The sequence below is a fragment of the Panthera onca genome, chromosome B1 (assembly GCF_046562875.1).
Source record: "Panthera onca isolate mPanOnc1 chromosome B1, mPanOnc1 haplotype 2, whole genome shotgun sequence".
In the NCBI taxonomy this organism is placed as follows: domain Eukaryota; kingdom Metazoa; phylum Chordata; class Mammalia; order Carnivora; family Felidae; genus Panthera; species Panthera onca.
Window position 1 is genome coordinate 56,576,499 of NC_138342.1, and position 19,737 is coordinate 56,596,235.

General features: G+C 38.9%; 1 long non-coding RNA gene across 12 annotated transcripts in view; it reads right to left on the bottom strand.

Moving 5' to 3' along the window:
* LOC144616175 (uncharacterized) overlaps positions 1-19,737 on the bottom strand; it is a 164,328-nt gene that overhangs the window by 72,983 nt on the left and 71,608 nt on the right. For 9 of the 12 annotated variants that reach the window (XR_013555261.2, XR_013555259.2, XR_013555264.2 and 6 more), the window contains 3 exons: positions 13,309-13,458; positions 5,069-5,147; positions 24-369 (listed from right to left, as the gene is read on the bottom strand). This is a non-coding gene — a long non-coding RNA (uncharacterized LOC144616175). The remainder of the gene's footprint in view (positions 1-23; positions 370-5,068; positions 5,148-13,308; positions 13,459-19,737) is intronic. The other 3 variants (XR_013555266.2, XR_013555262.2, XR_013555265.2) reach the window with 3 other exon arrangements.

A 19,737-nucleotide genomic window follows, 5' to 3' on the forward strand; every position in this document is an offset into this window, starting at 1 on the left:
ATTATTAACTTTAAAGTGATTACCTCAATTCTCAGAAAAGACAATATTGTATGTTGTTATTGCACAGCTCTTATTATGATACTGATTATCACGCAGGCACCCAGTCATTCAAGTGCAGCCAAACCCTGACTTCTGGCCTACACAAGGTTCTTAGAAGAAAAGGTGAATGAAGAAAGTTTGTCCAAAAGAAATGGCTAAGTGGAAGTGTACTTTCTCTGTTAACCAGATATCAATAGATCAAAGTCACTCTTTTCTGTTTGTATAATATTTCTTTCCAATAAATCCCTAGCCCCTCAAGGCAAGAACCAGGTCTCTCTTGTTCCTATTGAGTCCACAATGCTTTCTATGGAGTGGATGTCCAATAAATATCTGTTGAATGAATAAATAAATCAAAGTTGTCATTTCAAATCTAGTAATGCTGAGATTAAAAGTTATGTTAGATACATCTGTAAATAATACATTAAAATTCAATACATAAATAAATTATATTACAAACAATTGTCACATAGTGCTAAAGAGTTTACAAGGTAAATAAATATTCTAATTTAATTCTAATAACAACACACTCAGGTAAATAGAACAGGATTCCCATTTTATAGATATGAAAATGGCATTTGCAAATAAGTTTACCAAGGTCACACAGAAATAAAATGACTGAGCTAGGAGTTAAATCTAAACCTCTTGATTTCAAGTTTAGTGCTCTTTGTACCATTCTAGAATTGCCTTTAGAAACTTTTTTCCATTTTTTTCTTAAATACACTAGTGATTTCTCACAGCTACATTTCTTCAGAATTAATGTATTTGCCATTTGTTCTGGTATGTGGCTTAATACAGATGAATATGTAAACATGGTAAATAAATCAGTAGAAAATTAACAAACGTATGCTTAAGGAAAATTATGTATATTTCTTCCATTGCATGGTCACGACAATTAAAAAAGTATTTACAGAGTAGATTATTAGGTAACTGAACATGTGATTTTCAAAGTCTGGGAGATTCTAAGTTAAAAGGATCATGAGGGAGTACAACGGGAGTGCAGCAAGGTAGACATATTTCACAAATTTTCCTTAATGCAGACACTTTAAGTGTTAAATAACTGTGTTTTAATTCAATGGAGGAAAGATTATTTATAACCTCCTATTACATTCTCTCAGACATTCATGTCTTTGCATCTATTAAACTTTGGAATACGGAAACAAACTGCAAAAATAAAGTTGTTCAAATTCCAAAAATTGGGGAACATCAGACAATATACAAATTATTCTATAGCTGCAAATAAGAAACCAAACCATGGTTTTCTTAAAATAAGTGATATACATATAAGCTGTAGTGTTGATTTACGAATTTTGTTAACTATCAGATTTTATCATTACCTTTTCCAAGTAAAAGATAAGATAGAGTTCTCAACGTGCCTGAGTCAGAAAATCCAAAGGGAAAACGTTTCAAGATTAAATTGAAATAATCGCATATACACATTTTTTTCCTAGCCCCCACTCTCTACTACAACCAATAGGCAAAAAGTAGGAGGTACAAAGGGAAGGCATGGCTGCCTTATTAGGTGGAAGAATCATTCAATAAGTTGTCTTGACATCTGCAGGTATCAAGTCTTGGAGGCACTGCTGAGTTAAGAAGGAGCAAGTCCTGACCAAGATCCAAAGGAGACACCCCTCTCAAGGTAATTGTGTGGATAAATGACAATGCTGCTAGGGCACTCTTACTCTAGAATCTACTTTTTCTATTAACATGTGGTTTCTTTTCTCTTTTTTTTTAAGGCTTCATTTTTTTTTTTAATTTACATCCAAATTAGTTAGCATATAGTGCAACAGTGATTTCAGGAGTAGATTCCTTAGTGCCCCTTACCCATTTAGCCCATCCCCCCTCCCACAATCTCTCCCGTAACCCTCAGTTTGTTCTCCATATTTATGAGTCTCTTCTGTTTTGCCCCCTCCCTGTTTTTATATTATTTTTGTTTCCCTTCCCTTATGTTCATCTGTTTTGTCTCTTAAAGTCCTCATATGAGTGAAGTCATATGATTTTTGTCTTTCTCTGACTGACTAATTTTACTTAGCATAATACCCTCCAGTTCCATCCACATAGTTGCAAATGACAAGAGAAGAGGCTGGGGGAACTAATAAATCCAATTTTGGACAGGCTGGGCTAAAGGTGCAATGGTACAACCAAATGGAGATGTCCATGAAAGAGTTGGATATATGAATCTTGATCAATAAACTTAGAAGCCAGCATAGAGATGGATACTGTTTCCAAGGAAAGGCAGAGATGTTGCTATAGAATAAGAGAAAAATAGGGTGAATGTCAGAACCATAATTGGGTAAGTAGAGAAGAAAGAAAATCCATGAATGAACCTAAAAAAACAAACAAACAAACAAACAAAAAACCCTTCAGAGACACAGGAAGGATAAGTTGGTTCCACAGAAACCCAGAGAAGAGGGAAGTACTTGTCAAACACTGAGGAGAATTCCATCCTGTAAGACAAGAATTAGATTGGCAATAAACACATCATTAGCTAACTTGACTGAAGTTGTTCCAGTAGGCAGGTGGGAATAAAAAGCCTTTTGCATTGAATTGTGTAACAGAATATGTAAGCACCTTCAAGGAAGAAAACAGTCTCTCTCTCTCTCTCTCTCTCTCTCTCTCTCTCTCTCACACACACACACACACACACACACACACACACACACAATGTGAGTGACACTAAAAGAGATGTGACTGAAGATCAAGGAGAAGTGGGGCTGCCATGGGCCTTGTGAGCCACTTGAAGAATTAGGGGGGAGGGCTTTAAGATAAAGAGCAGCGGAAAACCAGTGAAAGGTTTTAATGAGGAAACTAGAATAATCAGATTTGTATTTTATAAAAGTCAGAGTGACTTTAGTCAATTAAAAGCAAGGCTGTGGGTCAGTTAAGAGACTATTTTGATAATCATGAAAATGAAACCTCTAACAAGTCAAAGATATTGAACCCATGTCCCCTATCTCTGCATATCCTAGAACAGTGCCAGCAACTTAATAGGTAATATTTGCTAAGGAGAGGCTCAAGTGAGATATGATGCTAACTTGGCTAGGATGCTGTTGGTGAAGATGAAGAGAAGCAAGTTGATTCAAAACTGTCCAGAAAGTAAAAACATAGAGAGGATTTAGTGATGGATGGACACCGGAGAATGAGAGGCAGAGTCAAGCCTGACTCAGGATTCTGGCTTACACAACTACTGGGTGAATACTGTGTCATTCACTGAAATGGGGACACATGGAAGAGACAGTTTTATGGGGGAAGATGTTGATGGAGACTGATTCAGTTCAGACTCAGACTAAAACACCAAGTAGTTTCAGAGTTTTCTGATGATGATTCTAAAAGGTGACCAGTTGGCACTGACAGCCACTAAAGCTGAGGGTGCCCCCATCACATTATCATAAGCCATATGCTACCAGAGACCAGTTCATTTATACTGAGCTTCCCTAAGTTACATACAGGCTGCCTTTATTTTCCATTTTCCTTTCACAACATTCTGGAATTACAAGTCTTTTTGCCTATATACTGGCATCATGGAAACATCATACACTTTCCACCCATAAAACCGTCTTATATTAGGAAAAACAACATGAGGTTCTTAAAAATTAGATTAACGCAGGTCAGAAATAGATTTGATATATTCAATAACTTTAACTGTGATGAGGTACCCCTCATCTAAAAATGAATTATCAAGGGGCACCTGGGTGGCTCAGTCGGTTAAGCGGCCGACTTCGGCTCAGGTCATGATCTCACGGTCCGTGAGTTCGAGCCCCGCATCGGGCTCTGTGCTGACAGCTCGGAGCCTGGAGCCTGTTTCAGATTCTGTGTCTCCCTCTCTCTGACCCTCGCCCGTTCATGCTCTGTCTCTCTCTGTCTCAAAAATGAATAAACGTAAAAAAAATTTTTTTAAATAAAAATGAATTATCGATAGGCAAAGTGCATAAAAAATTTATAAAACATTTTCAGGTAAAGGATCCTGTAGACTAAAAAGTAAAAATTAGAGGGAGGAGGAAAGCAAAAGTCAAATAGCATCAGAGAATCTCAGGATTTTGTGGAAACTGTCCTTGCAATATATTACATAGTGCACCGTGTTATCCATCATACATATAGGATCTGAGTTCAATAAAGTTGGCCACTCAACTTAAGAGCATACCATGTATCTTCCTGGAACTCTCTTTATGTCACAACTGCTATGATTTTCCTAAATGACGGTGATGGGAGTTGGGAGAGGAGAGAAAGTAGTGTGTGTGTGAAGCGGGGAGGAGATGGGGGGGAGAGTAAATACACATGCAGTAAGTGGATAATGGATAGGTGAGGGATTGCTTAATATAATTTCTGATAGAAGATGAAGGTCTCCTTTTAGATGAGAATTTACAGGAAAATAATAATCCTATTGGCAAACCAAATGGAGAAACCTGATTTTTAGTGGTTTCAAATAATGATAGTGTTTTCAAAAAATATATAGGTATCTTTTCACTTAACATCCACATTTGAAGTTTAATTTTAGGAAAAAAAAATTCCTTAGCTCTTAAACTTGCTACTAAAATTTTAATTTTATATCACTGGGCAGTTTGGTAAAACCTATTCTTTCATTGTCAAGCACATCGCAAATATTTTCTCTTTTTCTTCACTTATAGGGGTTAAAAGGACAAGATGAAGGGTTTAATCCTGACGGGGCTCATCCTGGTCTTTGCCATTTGTTTCCCGGTAAGATTCTATACACTTGAAATAAGAACTACCTAAAATTGAAAGCTACATTAACACTGAGATAGGGATCAGAGTGAGATTATGGGATTGTATTTCTAAAATCAAGATACAGTCACATGAGATGGAAAGAAACAGAAACAATTACCTTCTACTTCTAACATTCATAAAAATATGTTTATTCAAAATCACCTGGAACTTGAAGAGAAGAAACAAAGCAAAGGGAGATGTGGAAGGGAAAAAAGAGAAAAAGAGGGAGAGAAGCAGAAGAGAATGACTATTAGTTGAGGAGGATAAATATGAGAAAATCCCCAAATAAATTTGGAGCACTACAACTAACCTTGCAATGAAATTACCAAGACTCCCACTTCTCCTTCCCGTGCATGTTCACCCACTACTTCCATTACAAGGAGATAACCCTGTGAAGACGAAACATGAGGGCAAGCTTATCTCTAGCTTGTTTGTCACTCAGCCTCTGGATCTATTATTATAGTCTCACAATCAAACACTGCAGTATGTTCTTCCACATAAGGCATAAACACAGTGAAAAAGAAGATAGTCTCTTCTATTGGCATCTAAAATAAACAATTGTCATACATATTTGACTCATCTGAAACATGACTTGTGCACATGGTTTTTATGTACTTTTCTGAGTGAGCCTTGGTCTTTTGAACTTTGTGGGCTTTTGCTTTTCCCTTTTATAGCTCTGGCAGAGTTTTTTTGTTTTGTTTTGTTTTTAATACCTTCTTCTGCTCTTCTGATTTAATCATATACTATTTACTAGTTCCTTATCTCTCTCTTTGCTCAGAGCACAGTATCCACTATTTTTAGAACTACAGGAGGTCTTCAAGTGTCTGTTTCATGCTATTTAACCAGCAATGCTTCATTCAAGGATCCTTTCCTTTGTTGTCATTATTATTATTTCCTTGTCCTATTCTTCCCAGAACATTTAATGCCTCAGACAAAGCTTTTACAAGCAAGAGAAACTCATGGTGGGGGGTGGGGGTGGGGGTTGTTGTTGTTGTTGCAGTTTTTCAATATCCAACTTTCTGAGTTCAATATCAAATACTTCTCTTTTATATAATTTCTAAACTAAGGCTTAGATGTAACACTTTCATTGAGAGTCATGTAACATGTTTACATGGTAACTATGTGATTTTTTTGTTAATTCCTAAAGGAGATGACAATGATTTCATCCTGCAGTTTTTAAGTGAAAAACAAGTTTTCATAGATTTAATGGGGTATTTTATAAAACCAATGAACCGGATTTCCCCAAATTAGATTTCTGTATTTTGTTGGATTTTCTTAGAAAATACTCTAAGCATTGAAAGTAACACCCAGTACTTTCTCTAATCATCCACATATTGTCTTGTTCTTTTAAATTATAGTGCAGTTAATTCTAAATTTATATTACACTTGAAACCAAAAGACTTTCCAAACTAAAGAGCAGAACAGTTTCCATAACTGAAGTGAAAATACAAAACAATAACTGACTGAATGCTTCACTTGGTAATATCTCCTATTCTCTCCTGCTGCAGTTCAGTGAGAGTCAGCAATCACAGCGCCAGGCAACAAGGAAAACAATTAACCGTGAGCCAGTGCAAAGTTCCCCTGCCAGGACATCACGAAACAGACCTCCATCCACCCAAGTCATTAGGAAACCTCAAACCCGTTCTCATGCCTCTGGTTCACCTGCACTGCCTAACAAAGCAGCCAGCCAATTATCTTTAAATTCTAGGACATCAAGTAAAAAGAAAAAACCTACCCTGCCATCAGAAAGGCAAAGTCTACAAGTCAGGTCTAAGAAAAATATGTTAGCCTCTGCCAAGAAAGGGCCCCCCCTTTCATCTGGTTTAACAGGACGAAATGCTCCACGCAGGACAAGTAAAACTCTAAAACAGCCTAAAAAAAGTCAGAAGACAACTGCCAAGAAACAGTCAAAACGGACTCCAGCAGTACCAAAACCATCTTTAGCTGTTAAGAAAAGTCAAAATGCACCTAAAAAACCTCTGCCCACGTCGGCCAAGAAGCAGTTGAATTTGCCAAAAGTAGCTCAGGCAGCATCAAATAGAAGTTCAGCTTCGAAGAAAAGTCCACAAAAATCCGAGAGAATCCAGTCTATGCCTACTAAGAAACAGTTAAAACGGCGCACAACCAAATCAGCTCCAAAAACGTATCTAACTGAGAAGAAATCTCAAAATATTTATAAACCAAACTTGTCTGTATCCAAAACACAATCTAGGTCCACAGCAATAAGAGGTTCCCCCCAAACTTCTTCAGCTCCGAAGAAAAGACCAAGTACATCTCACAAGACTCTGTCATCGCCTGTCAAGAAAATACAGAATCAGGCGAAAGTAGTTAAAGCAGCCCCCCAAAAAAGTTTAGCCAAAAAGAAAACTCTAAAGAATCAAAAAACCAAACTGTTAACTCCATTCAAAAAAGGGCCAGCTAAGGCAACAGCAACAAGAGCAGTTTTAAAAGTCAAAAAGAAAAATGCAACTACATCTAAAAAGACAGCATCTACATCTGCCAAGGAAAAGCTTAATCAGCCAAGAAAAGTTGCAACAAAAAAGAAAATATCTATAGCCAAAAATAAAGTGTCAAAGAAATCCAAAAACTTTACCACACCTGCCAAGAAACAAGTGAATCAGCCTAAAGCACTTAAATCAGTACTAAAAACACAACCAGCCTCAAAGAAAAGACCAAAGATATTGAAAAGCTCCTTGTCTAAAACTGCCAGGAAGCAGTCAAATCAAACAAAGGAAGGCAAATCTCCAGCCCTCAAAACAACTCTGGCCAAAAAGAAAAACCTAAAAAAATCTAAACTAGCTGCCAGAAATCTCAATGGGTCTAAATCTGCTCGAGCAGGACCAAAAAGATCTCTAGCCAAGAAGAAAATTCAAAAGAAGTCTACACAGAAACAGCCCACAGCAGGTAAAAAGACTGCAAAAACAGTTCCTGCAAAGAATAAATCTATAAAACCATCTAAAAAAAGGCAGCCCACATCTCTAGCAGCACAGAAAAGGCTAAGTAAACCCAAAAAGAGACCCTTTAAGCCCTGTAAGAAAGGTATAAATCAACTTAAATCCCTTCAAGGAAAAAAAAGACCACCTTCCTCAGCAGGCAAAACTGTAAAACGACCAAAGAAAGGGAAATCTATACTTGCCAAAAAAAGGTTGAAATCATCTAAACCTAAAGGATCTAAAACTGTTCAAACTCCACAGAAAAAGCGCCCACATAACAAAGTCACAAAACCGTTCCCAATACATGCTCCATCTAAACTTCAATATAAACTTCCCTGTCTACAACCAAATCGACCACGTAAGTGTCCACTGAAGGTTCATCATTTCTGTCCACTGCCACCAAGACCATGGCCAAGTGGACAACATCCTCATACACACCACCAACAGCATCACCACCCTCATTTGCCTCATAAGCCACCCGGTAAACCACGGCCTCCAACAAGGCCAACAGGAACAGAAGACATCACAACTGATGGCCCGACCAATGCAATCACTGCAGCAGCTGGAACTATTAGTAATTTAGCCACCATTGCTAGTACCATGTCCGATAGCACAACATCTATATCAGTTGCCCCAACTAGTCTATCTGCCACTGCAACCAAGGCATCAAATGCAACCACCAGAGCACCTGAAACTCTACCCCCAGGGGCTGCCACCACAGTCCAAGTGACACCAACCATGAACTCAGCAACTGGTGCTGCCTCCACTACAACTGCCCCAGCATCTGTGGTCACCTCCAAGACACCTTCAGTGGAATCCACATCCCAAGAGTCTGCTGCTTCCAGTGCTGCCACCTCCATAAACCCAGGGGCTGACTCCACAGCCCTCTTAACCTCTGCTTCCACCACTGCACCTGATTTCACCACGAACGGCTCAGAAGCTGAAGCAACCACAACAGATGACACCACTCTCCCAATGATTGATGATTCCACCACTCCAGCTGCCTCTACGACTTCAGCAAACACAATCCTTGCTACTACTGTTGTCACCACTGCTGCGGCCTCAACTCCCACATATGTTGGAGCCACAGGTGCAACAGCCCTCACAACCCCAGAGACTGGGGCCACTAGCCCTGGTGCTACTTCATTATCAGCCAGTGCTACCACAACTCTTGCTTCTGCTACCATGGAAATATCCAGAACTTCGACCACTGCTTCTAGTTCTGTCACAACCCCAGCTACACGTGGTGCCACAGCCACAGGTGCACCAAGTTCTGCAACCACCAGTGCACCTGGTACTGCCACCACAGCTGCACCGAGTTCTGCCATCACACCAATGGATGAGACTACCGCTGAAACAACCAGTGACACAACCACTGAAGCTACTTCCCCAGTGAATGAGGACACCACTGAAACAGCTGATGACACAACCACTGAAGCTACTTCCCCAGAGAATGAGGACACCACTGAAACAGCTGATGACACAACCACTGAAGCTACTTCCCCAGAGAATGAGGACACCACTGAAACAGCCGATGACACAACCACCGTAGCTGCCACCACAACTTCACTCAATGGGGTAACAACTGGTGCAACAGACTCCTCCACAATCTCAGAAACAGACTCGTCAATCACTGCTACTACAACCGCAGGATCCTCAAACCCAAAATCTGTGGGGACAATGACCACCACCACAGCAGCGGCCTCTTCAACCCCATCACTGGATATGACCACCCGTGGTGCAGTCACAACTTCAGCCACTAATGATACAGCTGCAGCTGCTGGCACAATGGTAGCAGGTGTTGCCACTTCAACCCCTGTGACTTCAGCCTCCACTGTTGAACCAGTTGTGCTGACCAGTCTGGGTCAAACTACCACGCAGGCTTCTAGAACTACAACTCTAGGGGAAGAGGCTACCACTGAACCGACCAATGACACAACCACTGAAGCTGCCACAACTGCACCTGCTGATGCCACAACCTCCACAGCTAACCCTCCAACCTCAGCAGTAGATTCCACATCTCCAGCCGTGAGTACAACTGATTCGGCTACAACCATAATATCTGGAGTAGTTACCAGCACAGCCACAGTAGTCTCCATAACTCCAGGGGTTGATGCCACCACAAGTGTCACTAGCTCACCTTCCATTGCTGGTACCACATCTCCTTCTGGTGCCACCACAGCTGTCCCAAGTGCTGCTTCTACTACTGAATCTGGTGCACTGGCCAACAGTGAAACCACCGTCCGGACCTCCGATGCTACAACCCCAGGGGATGAGACCACCCCTGAGTCGGCAAATAATACAACCACGGAAGCTGCTACCACTTCAACTGAAGGTGCCAAAACCCGTTCTGCTGACTCCACAACCTTAGAAGCAGGCACTACATCTGTTGCTACTACTGCAATGGCTACATCATCTGCAACCACAATTCCTATGACAGCTACCACTGCAACAGCTGCAGCCTCCACCAGGGCTGCAACTACACCGTCAGCCTCAGAGGCTACCACTACTGCCAGTACAAGCATACCAGCCACCACCCTCCCTGCTGACCCTGGTTCTTCAGCCAGTGAGGCTACAACTCCAGTGGATGAGGACACTACAGAAACTTTAGGTATCACTGCCACTACAACTCCGTCAGGTGTCACCTCCACCACTGTACCTGAAGATTTAACCACCGAATTGGACTCTGCCACCACAGAACCCGAAACAGCTGTCTCCACTGATGAGGTCACTGCTGCCACACCAGATGATACTACTCTCGCCGCAACAAGTACCGATGCTGCCGCGACTCCTTCTGCAGAATCCACAGACCCTCCTGAGGTTTCCACACTTGCAGCAGATGCTACCACCCCACCTCCAGAAAGGATTTCCACAGCTCCAGCTATCACAACAGTAGCAGCAACTACCACACCTGAAACTAATGCCATTAGTACTGCCCCAGTGACAACCACCAGTCTCGCAACTACAGTCCCCACAAACACAGGCTCAGCTGGAACCACCTTTGTTGTTGACAGCAGCACACAAGCATCACCTGCTACTGTGACCACAACCAGTATACCTACAACTGGCCTTGACACTACTTCCCCATAGTAAGAGCAATGCAGTGGTGCATCTCGAGCATCTTGAAAACAGGTAAATCATGCATGCAAAGAATTAGATGAAGAAATTCAATAGTGCTCTATATTTCTCTAAACACCTTACTTTAATAACTAGTTACTCTTGATATGCATACATTTTTATTCTTTGCAATTCTATGAGAGAAAGCAGATAGTCTCCTATTTTGTATATAGGATATAGAGGTATGGAATTTGCTCAAATTCAGAATACATGGTGGCAAAACCAGGACTAAAATCCAAGTGTCTTCATACTTAAGCCAACAGTCAGAAAGCTTACAATTCTAGAACAATAAGCCCAGAAGACAGTTTAGTAGATAGTTGAATCGCAGTCACTTGGTTTCTTTTCCAAAACAAAGATTACTGAGCTCCACTACCCTAGAAACTATACATTTTTTAAAGAAAATTCTTGGGAGGTGAGGAGTCTGATGAGGTTACGAATGTAAAAACACGCAGACAGTAATTCATAAAGGGAAACTGGGAAGTATACAAGCTCACACACAAGAATGAGTATCACAATCAATTTACTGTAAATAGTTGAACTTGACTATAGCAAAATTGCCACCTCAGTTAAGCTTAGATGGAAATGGGGGAATACTACTACTATTAATAAGAAAGATCCATGGAGAACAAAACAAAATTAGAAAAATGTATAAAGTAAACTTTTATCAAAACACCACACAATAAGAACATCTGAGTGGCTCAGTCAGTTAAGTGTCTGACTCTTGATTCCACTGAGGTCATAATGTCCAGTCATGAGATCAAGCCCTCCCTCCATGGAACCTACTTGGATTTCTCTCTCTCCCTCTGTCTCTGCCCCTCCCCCACCCTCTCTCCCTCTCAAAATAAATAAACATTAAAAACAATACAACAAGGGGCGCCTGGGTGGCTCAGTCTGTGCTGACAGCTCAGAGCCTGGAGCCTGTTTCAGATTCTGTGTCTCCCTCTCTCTGACCCTCCACTGTTCATGCTCTGTCTCTCGCTGTCTCAAAAATAAATAAATGTTAAAAAAAAAAATTAAATAAAAAAAAAAAACAATACAACACAATGAACCATGTGATTAGAACCATGATCTAAAACTCTAAACTACAAGGAGCAGGTCTAAGATGATTTCAGAGAAAGGATTGCTAGAACACATAATATCAAAATTTTTTACAAGGATTTTTTATTTTTTATTTTGTTTTGTTTTTGGGGTTTTTTTAAGTTTTTTTAAAGTTGGATAAAACCATTCTAGGTTGTAATAATGATGAACTAGGGCTTGAGTACAGCAGGTAGCTATGCTTTAAACACAGGACATCTAACTAGATATGTTTTACTTTACAATAGAATCATGAACTATCATAAAAATAAGAGAGTGGTGCTGGGGCAAGGGAGGGTATATAGACTGGAATTTATTTCAAATAATTAATGTAAAATAGTAATTTTAAACTGACTAGGTGATATTTATAGGACTGTAGAAATTAATTTTATATTTCTCAACATTTTTCCTAGGTCATAACTTTCCTAAATATTAAACTTCTCACCTTAACCTCTGCCAATATTGCCTCAAGAAATGACTGCCATCTCACTTCAGAAATAAGACAACTCTAGAAATTCTACTTTCATTCTCTCACCTCTTATGTATGTTCAGTTTTAATTTTTCAGCTTTTGTTCAATAAATCATTTTGAAAATCATTTGTTCCCTGTGCGTATTTGTATCACTCTCATCTGTTTGGAAATGAATGAAAAGATTAATATGCCTGTCCCCCTAAAAGCGATTCCAATTATGAGCATTACTTAAATACAAGATTGACCTGGGCACCTGAGTGGTTCAGTCTGTTAAGCAGCTGACTTCAGCTCAGGTTATGATCTCGCAGTTCAAGAGTTCGAGCTCCGCATCAGTCTCTGTGCTGAGAGCTCAGAGCCTGGAGCCTGCTTCAGATTCTATGTCTTCCTCCCTCTCTGCCCCTCCCCTGCTCATGCTCTATCTCGCTCTCTCAAGAAAAAAAGAAAGAAAGAAAGAAAGAGAGAGAGAGAAAGAAAGAAAGAAAGAAAGAAAGAAAGAAAGAAAGAAGAAAGAAAAAAGAAAAGAAAAATATAAGGTTGACCAAGACCTTAAAATTCTCCTCAGTGTGACTAAATTTTAGACAGGTTTCTTCCTGACTCTAGGTCCCTGGAGGTTTAGAATACTTATTTAGAACACTTGCAATTGTAAATTCTTTCTCTGGTTTTTTGAGATGTAAACATTTTTAAAAGCCTCTTTTCTAATTTTACAACCTAGAAATATCTTTCCTAAGGACCTGGGAGCCAAGGAAGATAGTGCCCCCTTTCCCAGTCTCTGCAGGAGAGTAGGAGCTTATTTAGATAAGCACCAATTAGCAAGCACATACTGTCTAAATCACAGTAAAACATTTGCAGGCTCCAGAATTACATAATTTACTCTATACCTTCCATTAATCAACATCCCCATAACATCCTCCAGGTACTTTTCCACTAGTTCACCCTAGCTCTAAAATACCTCTCACCTTTGTTTCTGCAGAGTTGGCTACTGAAATAGTCTTGAATGAAGTCTTCCTTGCCTGTTTAACTTTATCCTGCAATTTTTGCTTTGACAAGGTAAACGTGGAATGCAGAAACTATAAACAAAGTTTGGGTGAAAACTTCCCTCGGTCAAGCTCCACAAGAACATAAAAGAAATGAAAAACAGGGTCAGGCTCACTAACATAATCTGAAATGACTTTCATATTATGTCTACTTTTAACACCATGAAAAATATATATTAAATTTTTGAGGCTGAGAAATTCTGAATTAAGTATAATAAATATAATTTTGAATGTATAGCTGACTTTGAAAGAAAGTAATAGCAAGGAAAACTCCTATAATGCAAAAACAAAATGAAAATAGAATCCAGGGAGGAGCTGTACATGGACTCTAAGGTCACCCTCAAGGATGCGGCTGGTCTTGGTAATTCAAGGGCTTCAATTTTAAAACTTAGATGAAGACAAAAGAATGGGCATTGAGCCCACTCCAAACAGTTGGAACTGAGTCTCTCTACATAAACCTGGGACTCTCAGAAAGCCACATCCTTTAAATGGATTCAAAACATTTTGAACACTGGTAGAGACAATTGAGAAACAATGTGCTATACACACTTGAGTCTAAAAGATTAAAGAGAATTTAAGAGATAATGGATGTAGATGGAGACTGCCTATTTTCCTTCCAATAACATAACAAAGACATAGGAACAGAGGCAATAATCAAAGGTATAAGGACTGAGAACCAGTCATTTCATTCACCTTTTTCTTAAAATAACAAACATGTTGACATTTTTATCACACAAAGAATATGCATAAATCTTCAGCTAATCTTCCCCTTGAGCAGCATCTTATTACAGATCTTCCTCAACTTACGATAGAGTTATGTCCTGATAAAAACCATCATAAATTTAAAATATCATAAGTTGAAAATTCATTTAATACACTGAACCCACCAAACATCAGAGCTTAGCCTAAATGACCTTAAACATGCTCAGAACACTTACATTAGCCTACAGTTGGGCCAAAGCATCTAAACGAAGCCTATCTAATACAAAAATGTTGAAAAGATCCTGTAATTTATTGAATACAAAAGTGAAAAACAGAATGGTTGTATGGGTATAAAATGGTTGTGTGTTGGTTGTTTACCCTTGTGACTGCATGGCTGACTCAGAGCTGCAGCCCCTGCCACTGCCCAGCATCAAGGGAGAGCATCTCTAGCCCAGGAAAAGATCAAAATTCGAAATTCAAGTACAGTTTCTACTGAATGTGTATCACTTTTGCACTATCATGATCGAGCCATCATAAATTGAGGACCATCTACATTAATCGCTCTAGTGAATCCATTAGACCAAGCCTGACCCAGAGACACCATCTTCACAAATAAATCAACATCACGGGAATAATAGCTATCCTGGAAGTTTTAATATTCCCTAGCTTGTCTGTGTATCTAAATACTCTCCAGGTTAATATTTACTTTCCAAAACAATAACAATAATAGTTGACAATCACTGAGCACTATGTGCAAAGCATTTTACATATTCATCAAATTTCAATAGATGTTAGTCACAACACTATGAAGTTGGCTGTACTGTTAGGCCCTTTTTACATATGAGGAAATTGAGGCTTTGGAGAGTTTAAGTGTTTTGTTCAAGGTCAAAGAACTAGAAAGAAGTGGATCTAGCATTTATAAAATACATCGACATTTAGTATAAAATAAATGAAGATTAACACACAAGTAATTTAATTGCAGATAACATCTTTGGCATAGAAAAGCTGATTCAATGCATGTGAAGAAGTTGGATCCTCCCTGAAGGAAATAAGTGTATAAATTAAGGTATTTTTAATACATGGTCCATGGCAAGATGGCTCAGATGATTACACTGGATACTCAAATATTTTCATCCCACTAAAGTACTAAAAAAAAGACTGCTGAATATAAAAGAAAGTACCTCAAAAAATGGCATTAAGAAACTATTACTTAGAATTTCTATTTCCTGAAAATCTGACAAACTTAGATAATAATCTTTGAGAGTATAAACATTAATACCCAGGGCACTGAAAGGAGCAAATCTGATCCCAGAATTTATTCAGTATAAGAGAAGAACTATTTGTGTTAAATTTCCATTTAAAATACACATGAAAAGAAGTGTCTTGTAACATCCATTTCTAAATTACAGAAATTCACATCTAGCCCTTGTTGACATGGATATTTAAAAAGGGGGGAAGTACAATCAAAGTGCCCAATCCAATTAATATTTCCAAGGGAGCATACCATGTAACAAACTACCACCCACATGAAGAAATAGAACCTGACAAGCACACCAGAAGACTGCATGTGCCTCCTTCCAGTCACTGCCCTTGACAAAAAGCAACCATCATTCTGATATTCATCTTTTCATTCTTTTTTTTTAATTTCAAGTATAATTAACATAGCATTACATTAGTTTCAAGTGTGCAATATAATGATTCAACAGTTCTATACATTTCTCAGTACTCAAGATAAGTGTATTCTTAATCTCCTTTACCACTTCATTCTTTTTTAAAAAAAATGTTTATTTATTTTGAGAAAGGGAAAGTGTGAGAGTGCATGAGCAGGGGAGGGACACAGAGAGAGGGAGACAGAGGATCTGAAGTGGGCTCTGTGCTGACAGAAACCCACAAACAGTGAGATCATGACCTTAACTGAAGTCTGACAAACAACTGAGCCACCCAGGCGCCCCATCAATTCATTCTTTAGTTCTAAATCCCCACTTCCAACTGCTTTATGAACTGAAAGTATCTATCCAGATCTATCTCAAATACTACACATTGGAAAGGAACATGTTATCTTTGCCTCTCACACCTTTCTGTCCTATGGTCTCCATCTCTACCATGATCTGTTATGCATCTGGTTACCCAAGCTACAAACCTCAGTATTATCCTCAACTCCTCTTAATCCCCACTGTATTCTGTTGATTCTCTCCCAATTATTTTATTATTTTTTTTAAATAAGTGATATTTTCTTTTCTTGCCCTTTACAGAGACTCATGACCTCAGATCTAGACTGGGATTAATGATCTGAAAATTAGTCTTCCTGTTTCTAATTATTCTCATTCCTCCTTCTCATCATTAAGGCCAATAATGACTGAAATATTCTAGGTACCACAACAAGGTAACACGGCTGGACAGAGTGAGAAATAGGGAAAGCAGAAAATGAGTTCTGAGTGGTAATGGGGCATAATATTCTCTAGGGCCTTTAAGAGTTTAGATTTATTTATAGTAAAATGAAAAATGACTGGAGGCTTTGAACAGAAGAGTAGCATAATCTGACTAATATTTAAAATTTTTTTTTTCAACGTTTTTTATTTATTTTTGGGACAGAGAGAGACAGAGCATGAACGGGGGAGGGTCAGAGAGAGGGAGACACAGAATCGGAAACAGGCTCCAGGCTCCGAGCCATCAGCCCAGAGCCTGACGCGGGGCTCGAACTCACAGACCGCGAGATCGTGACCTGGCTGAAGTCGGACGCTTAACCGACTGCGCCACCCAGGCGCCCCAATCTGACTAATATTTAAAAGAAACACTATATAAGAGAAAGTAGAAGCAGAAAACTAGTTAAAAAAGCAGCAAAGTGAGAACTGATTGAAATTTGGACCAAGATGGTAGTGGTGTTGCTGGAAAAAAGTCACCAGATTCCAGGTATATTTTGGAGACAGAGCCACCCATATTTGCCTAAGAATTGGATTTGGGGTATAAAATAGAATGAATAGTCAAGGAAGACTCCAAAATTTCTGAACAACTGGAATTATTGACTTGCTATATTAGTTTGTTCAGGCTACTATAACAAAATACTATAGAGTGGTAGCTTAAACAATAGAAATTTGTGTTCTCACAGTTCTGGAGTCTAGAAATCTAAGATCAAGTTGCCAGCCAATTCAATTTCTGGTGAGAACTCTACCTTGTAGATGGCCACCTTCTCATTATGTCTTTACATGGCCTCACCTCTGACCATGCACATGGAGGAAAAAAAAATTTTTTTCCTTCTTATAAGGTCACCAGACCAAGATTAGGGCTTCACCCTTATGTCTCCAATTAACTTTAATTATCTCTTAAAGACACTATCTGCAAACATAGTCACATTAGGAATTAGGGCTTCACATATAAATTTTAGGGATGCTCAACTCAGTCTCTTAACAGTTGTCAACAAAAAAGATGGAGAAACTATAGGAGCTTTTTTATTGGGTGGTATTTTGAGTATATTAGAAGTTTTGTTTGGACATGTTATCTAATTGGCTCTGTCATATAAGAAGTAGGCTCTGTCATATAAGAATTTAGGTTAGATGTTTGACCTGGAGATATTAATTTGAGGGGTGCCTGGGTGGCTCAGTCAGTTAAGTGTCCAACTCTTGATTTCAGCTCAGGTCATGATCCCACAGTTCATGAGTTCAAGCCCCAGGTCAGGCTCTGCGCTGACAGCACGGAGTCTACTTGGGATTCACTGTCTCTCTGTATCTCTCACTTTCATTCAAAAAATAAACATTAAAAAAATAAAATAAAAAGAAATCAAGGAATCGATCCCATTTGCAATTGCACCAAAAACAATTAGATACCTAGGAATAAGCCTAACCAAAGAGGTAAAAGATCTGTACTCTGTAAACTATAAAACATGTGTGAAATAAATTGAATAAGATACAAAGAAATGGAAAAGTTCATGGATTGGAAGAACAAACATTATTAAAGTGTCTATATTACCCATAGCTATCTACACATTTAATGCAATCCCCATCAAAATACCACCATCATGTTTCACAGAGCTAGAACAAACAATCCTAAAATTTGTATGGAACCAGAAAAGACCCCAAGTAGCCAAAGCAACCCTGAAAAGGAAAAACAAAACTGGAAGCATCTTGATTCCAGATTTCAAGCTATATTACAAAGCTGTAGTCATCAAGACAGTATGGTACTGAGACAAAAACAGACACATAGGTCAGTGGAACAGAATAGAAAACCCAGTAATAGACCCAAACTATATGGTCAACTAATCTTTGACAAAGCAGGGAAGAATATCCAATGGAAAAAAGACAGTCTTTTCAACAAACAGTGTTGGGAAAACCAGACAGCAAGATGCAGAAGAATGAAACTGGACCACTATCTTACACAATATATAAAAATAAATTCAAAATGGATGAAAGGCCTAAGATGAGACAGGAAACCATTAAAATTCTAGAGTATAACACAGGCAGCAACCACTTTGACTCGGCGATAGCGAGTTCATACTAGACACATCTCAAGAGCCAAGGGAAATAAAAGCAAAAATGAACTATTGGGACTTCATCAAAATAAAGGCGTCTGCACAGCAAAGGAAACAATTAATGAAACTAAAAAGCAGATTACACAATGGGAGAAGATATTTGCAAATGACATATCTGATAAAAGGTTAGGATCCAAAATCTGTAAATAACTTACAAATCTCAGCATCCAAAAAAAAACAATCCAATAGACACTTTTCCAAAGAAGACATCTAGATGGCTGCCAGTCACGTAAATAAAGTCTCAGCATCACTCATCATCAGGGAAATATGAATCAATGCCACCATGAGATACCAGCTCATACCTGTCAGCATGGCTAAAATTAACATCTCAGGAAACAAGTGTTGGTGAGGATGCAGAGAAAGGGAAACCCTCTTGCACCATTGGTTGGAATGCAAACTGGTGCAGCCACTCTGGAGAACAGTATGGAGGTTCCTCAAAAGGTTAAAAATAGAACTAACCTATGATCCAGCAATTGCACTATTAGGTATTTACCCAAAGGATACAAAAATACAGATTTGGAGGGGTATGTGCACCCTGATGTTTATAGCAGCAGCATGAACAATAACCAAACTATGGAAAGAGCCCAAATGTCCATCTACTAATGAATGGATAAAGAAGAGGTGGGATATTTATATATAATGGAATATTACTCAGTGGCCAGAAAGAATGAAATCTTGCCATTTGCAATGACATGGATGGAGCTAGAATGTATTAGGCTAACTGAAATAAGTCAGTCAGAGAAAGACAAATACCATATGATTTCACTCATATGTGGAATTGAAGAAAAAACAGATGAACATATGGGAGGGGGGAAATGAGAGGGAAACAAACCATGAGAGAATCTTAAACATAAAGAACAAACTTAGGGTTGATGGAGGAAGGTGGGTGGAGGATGCACTAGATGGGTGATGAGTATTAAGGAGGGCACTTTTATGATGAACACTGAATGCTGTAAGTGATGAATCACTGAATTCCACACCTGAAAACAACATTGCATTCATTGTATGCCAACTAACTAGAATTTAACTATTTGAAAAGAAAAAAAAAAAAAGAAGATTGAGAAGGTGAATGAATTCAAACTGACCATTCTGATTACCAGTTAGCATTAACAAGCACTTAGAAGTCA